Source organism: Euprymna scolopes, unplaced genomic scaffold, assembly GCF_053919585.1.
Source record: "Euprymna scolopes isolate OS-2025 unplaced genomic scaffold, ASM5391958v1 sca49, whole genome shotgun sequence".
Taxonomy (NCBI): domain Eukaryota; kingdom Metazoa; phylum Mollusca; class Cephalopoda; order Sepiida; family Sepiolidae; genus Euprymna; species Euprymna scolopes.
The window spans coordinates 1,161-10,000 of NW_027633535.1; the positions used below are offsets into that span (position 1 = coordinate 1,161).

Here is an 8,840-nt window from a genome sequence, read left to right on the forward strand (position 1 = left end):
CAGCCGCCGCTGTTGTTGCTGCCGTTCTGCCATTCAACCACTACCTGCGAATCTTTCGATGATCGGCCGAACGACCCATCGCTGTGCGACCGATAAATCCTCCGGATTAGGGAGAAACGCCGCCGCTCTCTGCCGCCGTCGAACGGAAAAACGTACATTGTAACGAACGAACGAACGAACGAACGAATTAACGAACGAGCGAACAAACAAACAAAAATAGCCGCGGGGGATGCACTATGTAGATCCTGATCCCCTTGTAACCATACGTACGTTGTTCGATGCTCTCCCGTCCTGGAAGTCGCCGCAGCAAACAGGAGGATGAGCAGCAGCAGGCGCCGCCGCCGTAACCGCCGCCTGCCTGCCGCCTCCTACTCCTGTCAGCGTCCGATCTCACAGCCGTGTGAACGTTCGCTGACACCCGATTTCTTTCCGTCTGGCAAAACCTTGGACGTCCCGCTCGCGGTACACGTGCTGCAGCGACTTCTCGTCCGACAACGCATAAGCGTCGACGTCTGCCGCCGCATCTTCTGATACGTGGACGGTGATAGCGCTAGTCCCTTCTTGCGCCACCTCCACCTTTGTTAGCGCCAAAGAAGATCGATCGAGCAGTCGTGGTCGCAGTCGATTAACCCGTTTTCACCGTCCGCAGTTCCCAAGCCGCCGATCAAGTCGTTGCTCTTCTTGTTCGTTCTTCCCATACCGTCGATTTGCACGGCTGCCGGATGAGCCATCCTCTGTCCGGCGAAGCGCTCACGTCAGTGATCGATACTTGCACCGACAGTCCTCCCGCTCGCGACTCGGTGCTCGAATCGGACTCGTTCGTTTTTATCTCGATGCGATTGTGAAAAGGGGGACCGGTCGTCAATGTCGTGTGTGTCGACGATGTTGTTCGCCCGGTCCGCCGCGTTGTTGTCGTTTTTTTTTTTTTTTTTTTCCCCTAACGTTCGCCGTCGCACGGACGAAAGGGTGAGAAAAAAAAAAAAGCTCGAAAAAGCCGCCCAAAAAAATCGGACCGAGGAGCCGCTTGCGAGAACGCGCCATGTGCACGTTGTCTCTCCTCGGTTTTCCGAGCACGAACACGACGCCGGTCGGTCGGTCGGTCGACGAAGGCGACGACGAAGGTGACGGGAAAATTTACGCCGCCGCTGCCCTGGTCCAGCTCCTCCCCGATGACGGCTGTGATGTTGACGTTGACGTTGGCGACGACGACGACGACGACGGAGACGACGACGACGACGAGACGGCATCGATGGCGACCACGATGACGACGACCTCGACGAGTTCAGTCTGCACCTTGACCTCCGATGTCCGTGTGCACTGCCGTCGTGCTGTTTGTCGTTTGTCGTATGTATCGCTGTCAAGGGTGCCGTTGTCGTTGTTGTTGTCGACGTTGTTGCTTGCTCTCTCGTCTCGGTCGGTTGGTACGTTGATGACGACGACGACGACGACGAAGACGACGACGACGACGACGAGACGGCATCGATGGCGACCACGATGACGACGACCTCGACGATTCCAGTCTGCACCTTGACCTCCGATGTCCGTGTGCACTGCCGTCGTGCTGTTTGTCGTTTGTCGTATGTATCGCTGTCAAGGGTGCCGTTGTCGATGTTGTTGTTGTCGACGCTGTCGTCTGTTCTCTTCTCGGCCGGCTGTGACGTGGACGTTGACGACGACGACGACGAGACGGAATCGATGGCGACCACGATGACGACGACCTCGGCGAGTTCAGTCTGCACCTTGACCCTCGATGTCCGTGTGCACTGCCGTCGTGCTGCTTGTCGTTTGTCGTATGTATCGCTGTCAAGGGTGCCGTTGTCGTTGTTGTTGTCGACGTTGGTCGCTTTCGTTCTTTGAGTCTCGGTCTCGGTCCAAGTCAGGGGAGAAACAAAAAAGAGGCCATCAGCGCGGGCAGCGCGCTTCTACTGACGGCGAACCCCCTCGAAAAATAAATAAACACGTGCCCGTCGTTGTAGTTGTCTGTCTTATGTCGGTCGGTCGGTCGGTCGGTCTGTCGTTCTGTCGAAACAAAGTCCCAAATTCCAACGATACCTGGTTGATCCTGCCAGTAGTCATATGCTTGTCTCAAAGCTTAAGCCATGCAAGTGTAAGTTCACGCCACGCATTAGAACGGGCGAAACCGCGAATGGCTCAGGAACCGGACCTAATCCTCGGGACCGTATTCCTCCTCGGAGGCGATGGATAACTGTGGCAATTCTAGAGCTAATACATGTGACACAGGCCGCGATCGGTCGGCGCGCCGTCGTCGCCACGCCTCGCGCGCTGGCACCCGCGTCGGCCGTTCCGGGTCGCGGCGCTACATATTAGACTGAGACCGATGCGCGTCATTCCGTCCTCCCGTCGTCGGCGTTCCCGCTCGCGGGTCCGTTCGGTGGCGGGGCTCATAGGGCGGCGCGCTCCGCTTTGGTGACTCTGGATAACTCACTGGTCGATCGCACGAGCTTTCACGCCCGGCGACGGGTCTCTCGAGGGTCCGCCCTATCAACTGTCGACGGTCGGTTAAGTGCCTACCGTGGTTACTACGGGTAACGGGGAATCGGGGTTCGATTCCGGAGAGGGAGCATGCGAAACGGCTACCACATCCAAGGAAGGCAGCAGGCGCGCAAATTACCCACTCCCGGCACGGGGAGGTAGTGACGAAAAATAACGACGCGGGACTCTGTCGAGGCCCCGCGATCGGAATGAGTACACTTCAAATCCGTTAACGAGGACCAACCGGAGGGCAAGTCTGGTGCCAGCAGCCGCGGTAATTCCAGCTCCGGTAGCGTATATTAAAGTTGTTGCGGTTAAAAAGCTCGTAGTCCGAACTCGGGTTCGTGGTCGCGCAAGCGGCCCCGGGGCGGCGGCGCCATCGTCCGTCGTTGACTTTGGTCGTCCGTTCGCATTCCCGGCCCTTTCCGCCGGTGTCAACCGCTAGCATACCCGCCACGCGGTCCTGCCGGCGAGGTGGACGAGGAGGTCGTGATCGGGATCCGGGAAAAAAAAACAAGTGGTCGTCGGTTCGGTTCCGGGAGTAGTCTAACGGGGGGGTGCTACGTGTGTGTGTTTGGGTGCGTTCATTCGCATCCCCGCACTCTGACCCCCGCGCTTCTCTCCCTCTCCCTTTCCGCGCGTTCCTCTTTTTTTTGAACCCCCCGGTCCGCTCCGAGTCCCTGCTTCGTGTCTTGTCTGCGCGCGTGTTGCGGTCGGCGGTTTCTCCTCCAAGGGTGCTCTTAACCGAGTGTCCGCGGCGGCCGGTACGTTCACTTTGAAAAAATTAGAGTGCTCAGAGCGGGCTGTTCAAGCTTGCATACGATAAGCATGGAATGATGGAAGAGGGCCTCGTCTACGTCTGTCGGTCTCCGTCTACGGCGAGGCAATGATCGAAGGGAGCGGTCGGGGCCACTCGTATTGCGACGTTAGAGGTGAAATTCTTGGATCGTCGCAAGACGAACTGCAGCGATGGCGTGTGGCAAGCACGTTTTCCTCGATCAAGAGCGAAAGTCGGAGGTTCGAAGACGATCAGATACCGTCGTAGTTCCGACCGTAAACGATGCCGACCGGCGATCCGCCGGCGTTCGCTTCCATGACCCGGCGGGTAGCCTGCGGGAAACCAGAGTTCGGTTCCGGGGGGAGTATGGTTGCAAAGCTGAAACTTAAAGGAATTGACGGAAGGGCACCACCAGGAGTGGAGCCTGCGGCTTAATTTGACTCAACACGGGAAAACTCACCCGGTCCGGACACCGGTAGGATTGACAGATCGATAGCTCTTTCTCGATTCGGTGGGTGGTGGTGCATGGCCGTTCTTAGTTGGTGGAGCGATCCGTCTGGTTGATTCCGATAACGAACGAGACTCCGGCCTGCTAACTAGTGCGCCGATGTCAGTGATTTTTACGGCGGGCTCGGCGTCCTCCGTGGCGCTCGGGTCCGGGTCGGTTTTCTCACGCACTTCTTAGAGGGACGGGTGGCAGAAAGCCACACGAGGCGGAGCGATAACAGGTCTGTGATGCCCTTAGATGTCCGGGGCCGCACGCGCGCTACACTGGAGGTATCAGCGGGGACTTCGCCCCGGCCCGAGAGGGTTGGGAAACCTCTGAACCACCTCCCGTGATAGGGATCGGGGCCTGTAACCAACCCCGTGAACGAGGAATTCCCGGTAGGCGCGGGTCAACAGCCCGCGTCGATCACGTCCCTGCCCTTTGTACACACCGCCCGTCGCTACTACCGATCGAACGGTCCGGTGAGGTCCTCGGATCTGGCCGACGACGCCGCCGGGCAGTGCGCGACGTGTCCGTCACGACACTCGTGCATCTACGCCTCGGCGTTCGATGCCTGGAGAAGACGACCGAACCCGATCGTTTAGAGGAAGTAAAAGTCGTAACAAGGTTTCCGTAGGTGAACCTGCGGAAGGATCATTACCGTTTTCCCGTTCGAGACTGGTTTGTTGTTTTCCGGCCTACCTCCTCTGTCTGTCGGCGTCAACGCCTCGAATGCGCGCAAACAAACCTATAAAAGGCGGAGCGAGAGATAGATTTGTGGTGACGCGGAGGTTTTTAAAGCCCCAGCTCTTCTTGCTTGCTTCCGCGTCTTACCACCTGTTTGTTTTTTCGCCCACCGCAAGTGATGGCCGCTTCTTCTTTGCCTTGTCGCCGCTTTATCGTTTTTTGTTTTTTTGCAGCCGCTGTGCCACCGCCGCTAGCTAAAAACAAACTACTCGCGACATTGCAATGCCGTCACGCCTCCTCGCACAGACCTCCTCGCACACTACTAAATCTATATAAACAAAAACTAATATAAAAAAACCCAAGTGCTGAACCCTGGACGGGGGATCACTCGGCTCGTCCGTCGATGAAGAGCGCGGCCAGCCGCGAGAACTGATGCGAATTGCAGGACTCAGTGAACATCGACACCTCGAACGCACATTGCGGCCCCGAGATCCCTTGTCTCGGGGCCACGTCCGGTCGAGAGGCGGAACGTTACATGTCTTTCTCCGTTAACGAAACGACATCTTGCCGTCCCCGTGCCCGCCCGGTCCTCGGCACGGTGGTAACCGGGACGTCGCAGGAGCGAGTGACGAGGGGGAAGAAAAATAAAAAAAGAATTGACTCCTTTCAATGTCTTTTTTTTTTTTAAAACCCTCTCCGGCCTCCTCCTTCGTCTCCCGCTGGCAGACCGCGGAGTCTTTTCCCTTTTCGACCGCGTGAAGAAACACTGTGGAGGAGGAGCAGGAGGAGTCTGTCCGAAAGCAGCCGAAGGGAGAACAAAACAAAAAAAAAGCACCGACCTAACCGACTGCCGACGTAAGCGCCGCCTGCTCGTCTCGCTCTCTGCCTCATGAAGGTGTCTCTCAGCGACGCCTCGAGCAGCGCGACGAGCACGGCCGTCGCACCGTAAAAAGGTGGCCGCGTCGTAGGCAACGTCGGATGGGGAGGACCCAGGCTTTTTTTTAATTGTTGGCTTCTTCATTTTCGGTCGGACGGGCGCTATATCGGCCAGCCGTCGTCACACGGAGGGTACCGATCGAGATTCCTCTCCTCCAAACACCACACTCTACTAAAAACCGCCGCCCTCGGCTCGGACGAGACGACCCGCTGAACTTAAGCATATCGCTAAGCGGAGGAAAAGAAACCAACCGGGATTCCCTTAGTAACGGCGAGTGAACCGGGAGAAGCCCAACGCCGAATCCCGTCGCAAGTAAAAGGCTTCGGGACGTGTGGCGCATGGGTCGAAGGCAGCCGTTCGTTTTCGTCTCGCATAGTTCGGAGTTCCCTCGATCGGGGCCGCCCGCCGGCGGGTGCCAGGCCCATTCGGTGCGGACGGCGAGCGACGGCCTTCGATCCGAGAGTCGGGTTGCTTGGGAACGCAGCCCAAATCGGGTGGTAAGCTCCATCCAAGGCTAAATACCGGGACGAGTCCGATAGTCGACAAGTACCGTGAGGGAAAGTTGAAAAGAACTTTGGAGAGAGAGTTCAAGAGAACGTGAAACCGCCCAGGGGTAAACGGGTGGGACCGCTCACCGCGATCGCGGGGGGACTCAGTCCGGTGCTGCCTAGGCTCGAGCCCAAACTCGATGTGTGTTCTTGAAAGAGAGGCCGTCGCGGCACAGGTCGTCGTTCGTCGTGTCCGCGGGGGACTCGTTCCCCCGCGGTTCCAGCTTTTGTGCCCGCGTCGCCGACGAAGGAGACGGGCCGCGTGGATAGCGGGAAGGGAAACGTGGTGACGACCGCGGCGTCGGTAGGTGGCTGCGTCGGTTGGCTGCGACGGAGGGGACTCGTCCTCTCGATCGCTGCTGCCGCCGGGCCCTAACCCGCCGCATCCGTCGCCGCCGCTTCTTCTTTCCTCCTGCTCCCTCCGCGCGCGACTCCGCCTGCACCCGTCCCCTTCATCATCGCTCGGCGTAATCATGGCGCGGGCGCTTCGGCGCGACCTCCGCGCGGCCGGCACCGGACGCACTTCCCCTCCGGTCCGTCGTCGCGACCCGTTCCCGGCGTGCAGGTCGAACACGCGGGTTTTTTTCCGTAGGCGGCAGGCGTTTCATCACCCTGAAAACCCCCGTCTTCCCACCTTGTGAAGTCGGGGGCCACCGGCCGTCGGGCCCGCGAACGTAACTGCCCCTTTCTGCCGGGAACGGAGGAAATCTGACACGATCCGTTACACGTGGCGAGCCGGTCCGTTTTGATCCCGCCGGAAGTCGCGTGCGGGCGACGCACTCTGTGTGTCGCTCCTTAGGCGCCCCACCGTCTCGGGCGCGTGCGCGATGAGAGGCGGGATAGGACTGGCGCGGCCTCGCCGTCACGCACCTCGCCGACGTTTCGGGTTCTTGTCGGGGGCAACCCCGCCCGCGCCCGTTTCCGTTTCCGGAGAGGTCGCTCGGCGACGCTTTTTTTACTCGAGCCGCCCGCCACCCCGGGTCAGCGACGTGCATCGGCAACCCACCCGACCCGTCTTGAAACACGGACCGAGGAGTCCTGGCCGTTCGCGAGTCGTAGGGGCCACCTCTGACTAACCCCGAAGGCGAAGCGAAAGCGAGAGAGCGTGTAGGAGGGCGTCGATCGGGAGAGGTGTCGTGGCAAAGTCGTCCGGGGGTCGTCGGGGGGTGTCGTCGGTCTCGTGCCGTCGTCTTCTCCTCGCCTCACCCGCCTCCGAGCCGTGCCCGATCCCGCCGGCGCGGCGTTTTCCGGGCCTTCCGCCGTCGCTGCTGCGGTGCCCGCAACTTTTCCTTTTTTCTCTCTTCCCGAGAGAGATAGGAGAGGGAAGGCTCGTGGCTGACGTGCGGTTGTTTTTCCCTCCTCCCCGAGAGGGGACCGGCGCATCTTCCAAAAAGGGGAATTGCCGGGCGCCAGCTTCCATATCCTCCTTCCGCCCATCGGTGAGGATCCCGCGGCTTGAACTAGTCCTATTTTGTCGTCGAGTTTAGGCGCTGCGCGCGGGCGCATCACCCCCGGGTCGGTTTCCCCTTTTTCCGAGTACGACTCGGCCGACTCTGGCGTAGCGAGCGACCAGGGACCCGAAAGATGGCGATCCACGCCCGGTCGGGATGAAGCCAGAGGAAACTCTGGTGGAAGTCCGAAGCGCCTCTGACGTGCAAATCGATCGTCGGAACCGGGTGTAGGGGCGAAAGACCAATCGAGCCGTCTAGTAGCTGGTTCCCTCCGAAGTTTCCCTCAGGATAGCTGGCGCTCGATCGTCGCAATTCCATCCGGTAAAGCGAACGATTGGAGGCCCCGGGGCCGTTCACGGCCTCGACCTACTCTCGAACTCGGAACGGGTGGAACGGGCCGACTCTCCCGAACGACGGAGCCGACCCATCCGGCCGCCGCCGCCAGCACGCTTCGCTGGGCGGTTGGTCACCTCGAATGCGAGTGCCAAGTGGGCCACTTTTGGTAAGCAGAACTGGCGCTGTGGGATGAACCAAACGTCCGGCTAAGGTGCCTAACGCGACGCCCATGAGATCCCCGAAAGGGTGTCGGTCGATATAGACAGCAGGACGGTGGCCACGGAAGTCGGAATCCGCTAAGGAGTGTGTAACAACTCACCTGCCGAATCGACCGGCCCCGAAAATGGATGGCGCTGGAGCGACGGACCGATGCCGGACCGTCGCGGCGAGGAGCGATGAACTTTCGCGCCGAAACGATGCCGCGACGAGTAGGAGGGCGCCGCGGCGAGCACGGAAGCCTAGGGCGCGAGCCCGGGTGGAGCCGACCGCGGGTGCAGATCTCGGTGGTAGTAGCAAATATTCGAACGAGACCTTCGAAGACCGAAGTGGAGAAGGGTTCCGTGCCAACGGCGGTCGAGCACGGGTCAGTCGGTCCTAAGACGCGGGCGAAAGTCTTCCCGAAAGGCGCCGGATCCGTTATGAAAGTGAAAGCGATCGAATCGAATCGAATCAAAAGCCCAAACAAAAACAAAGCGGCCGGCCTCCCGTCGAAAGGGAATCGGGTTAATATTCCCGAACCCGGACTCGGAGAGGGCCCGGGGGTGGCGACGCTGTCGGCAGCGATGTCGGCGGCGCCCGTCGCTTCCCGGGCGAAACCGCGGTGACGCAAGCGAGCCCGGAGACGTCGCCGGGAGCCCCGGGAAGAGTTCTCTCTTCTTCGTAAAGGACCATGTCCGTGGAATCGGCTCGTCCGGAGATACGGAAAAGGTACCTGTAGAGCGCCGCGGCTCGGGCGGCGTCCGGTGCGCTTTCGGCGGCCCTGGAAAATCCGGGGTCCGGTTTTCGCAGCTCTCGAGTCGGTCCGTACCCACCATCCGCAGCAGGTCTCCAAGGTGTACAGCCTCTCGTCGATGGCATCAATGTAGGTAAGGGAAGTCGGCAAAATGGATCCGTACCTTCGGAA

General features: G+C 59.9%; 2 non-coding genes and 1 pseudogene across 2 annotated transcripts in view; all 3 read left to right on the forward strand.

Annotated features, from left to right (window-relative positions):
- The first annotated feature begins 2,049 nt into the window (after positions 1-2,049).
- On the forward strand, positions 2,050-4,418 carry LOC145274847 (small subunit ribosomal RNA; annotated as a pseudogene).
- A 395-nt stretch (positions 4,419-4,813) lies between these two features.
- Positions 4,814-4,971, forward strand: LOC145274865 (5.8S ribosomal RNA). Its single transcript, XR_013866980.1, has one exon. It is a non-coding gene; the product is annotated as a 5.8S ribosomal RNA (ribosomal RNA).
- A 593-nt stretch (positions 4,972-5,564) lies between these two features.
- The window catches only part of LOC145274862 (large subunit ribosomal RNA), a 5,735-nt gene continuing 2,459 nt past the window's right edge, over positions 5,565-8,840 (forward strand). Inside the window, exon 1 of the ribosomal RNA XR_013866977.1 lies at positions 5,565-8,840. This exon is cut by the window's right edge and continues 2,459 nt beyond it. This is a non-coding gene — a ribosomal RNA (large subunit ribosomal RNA).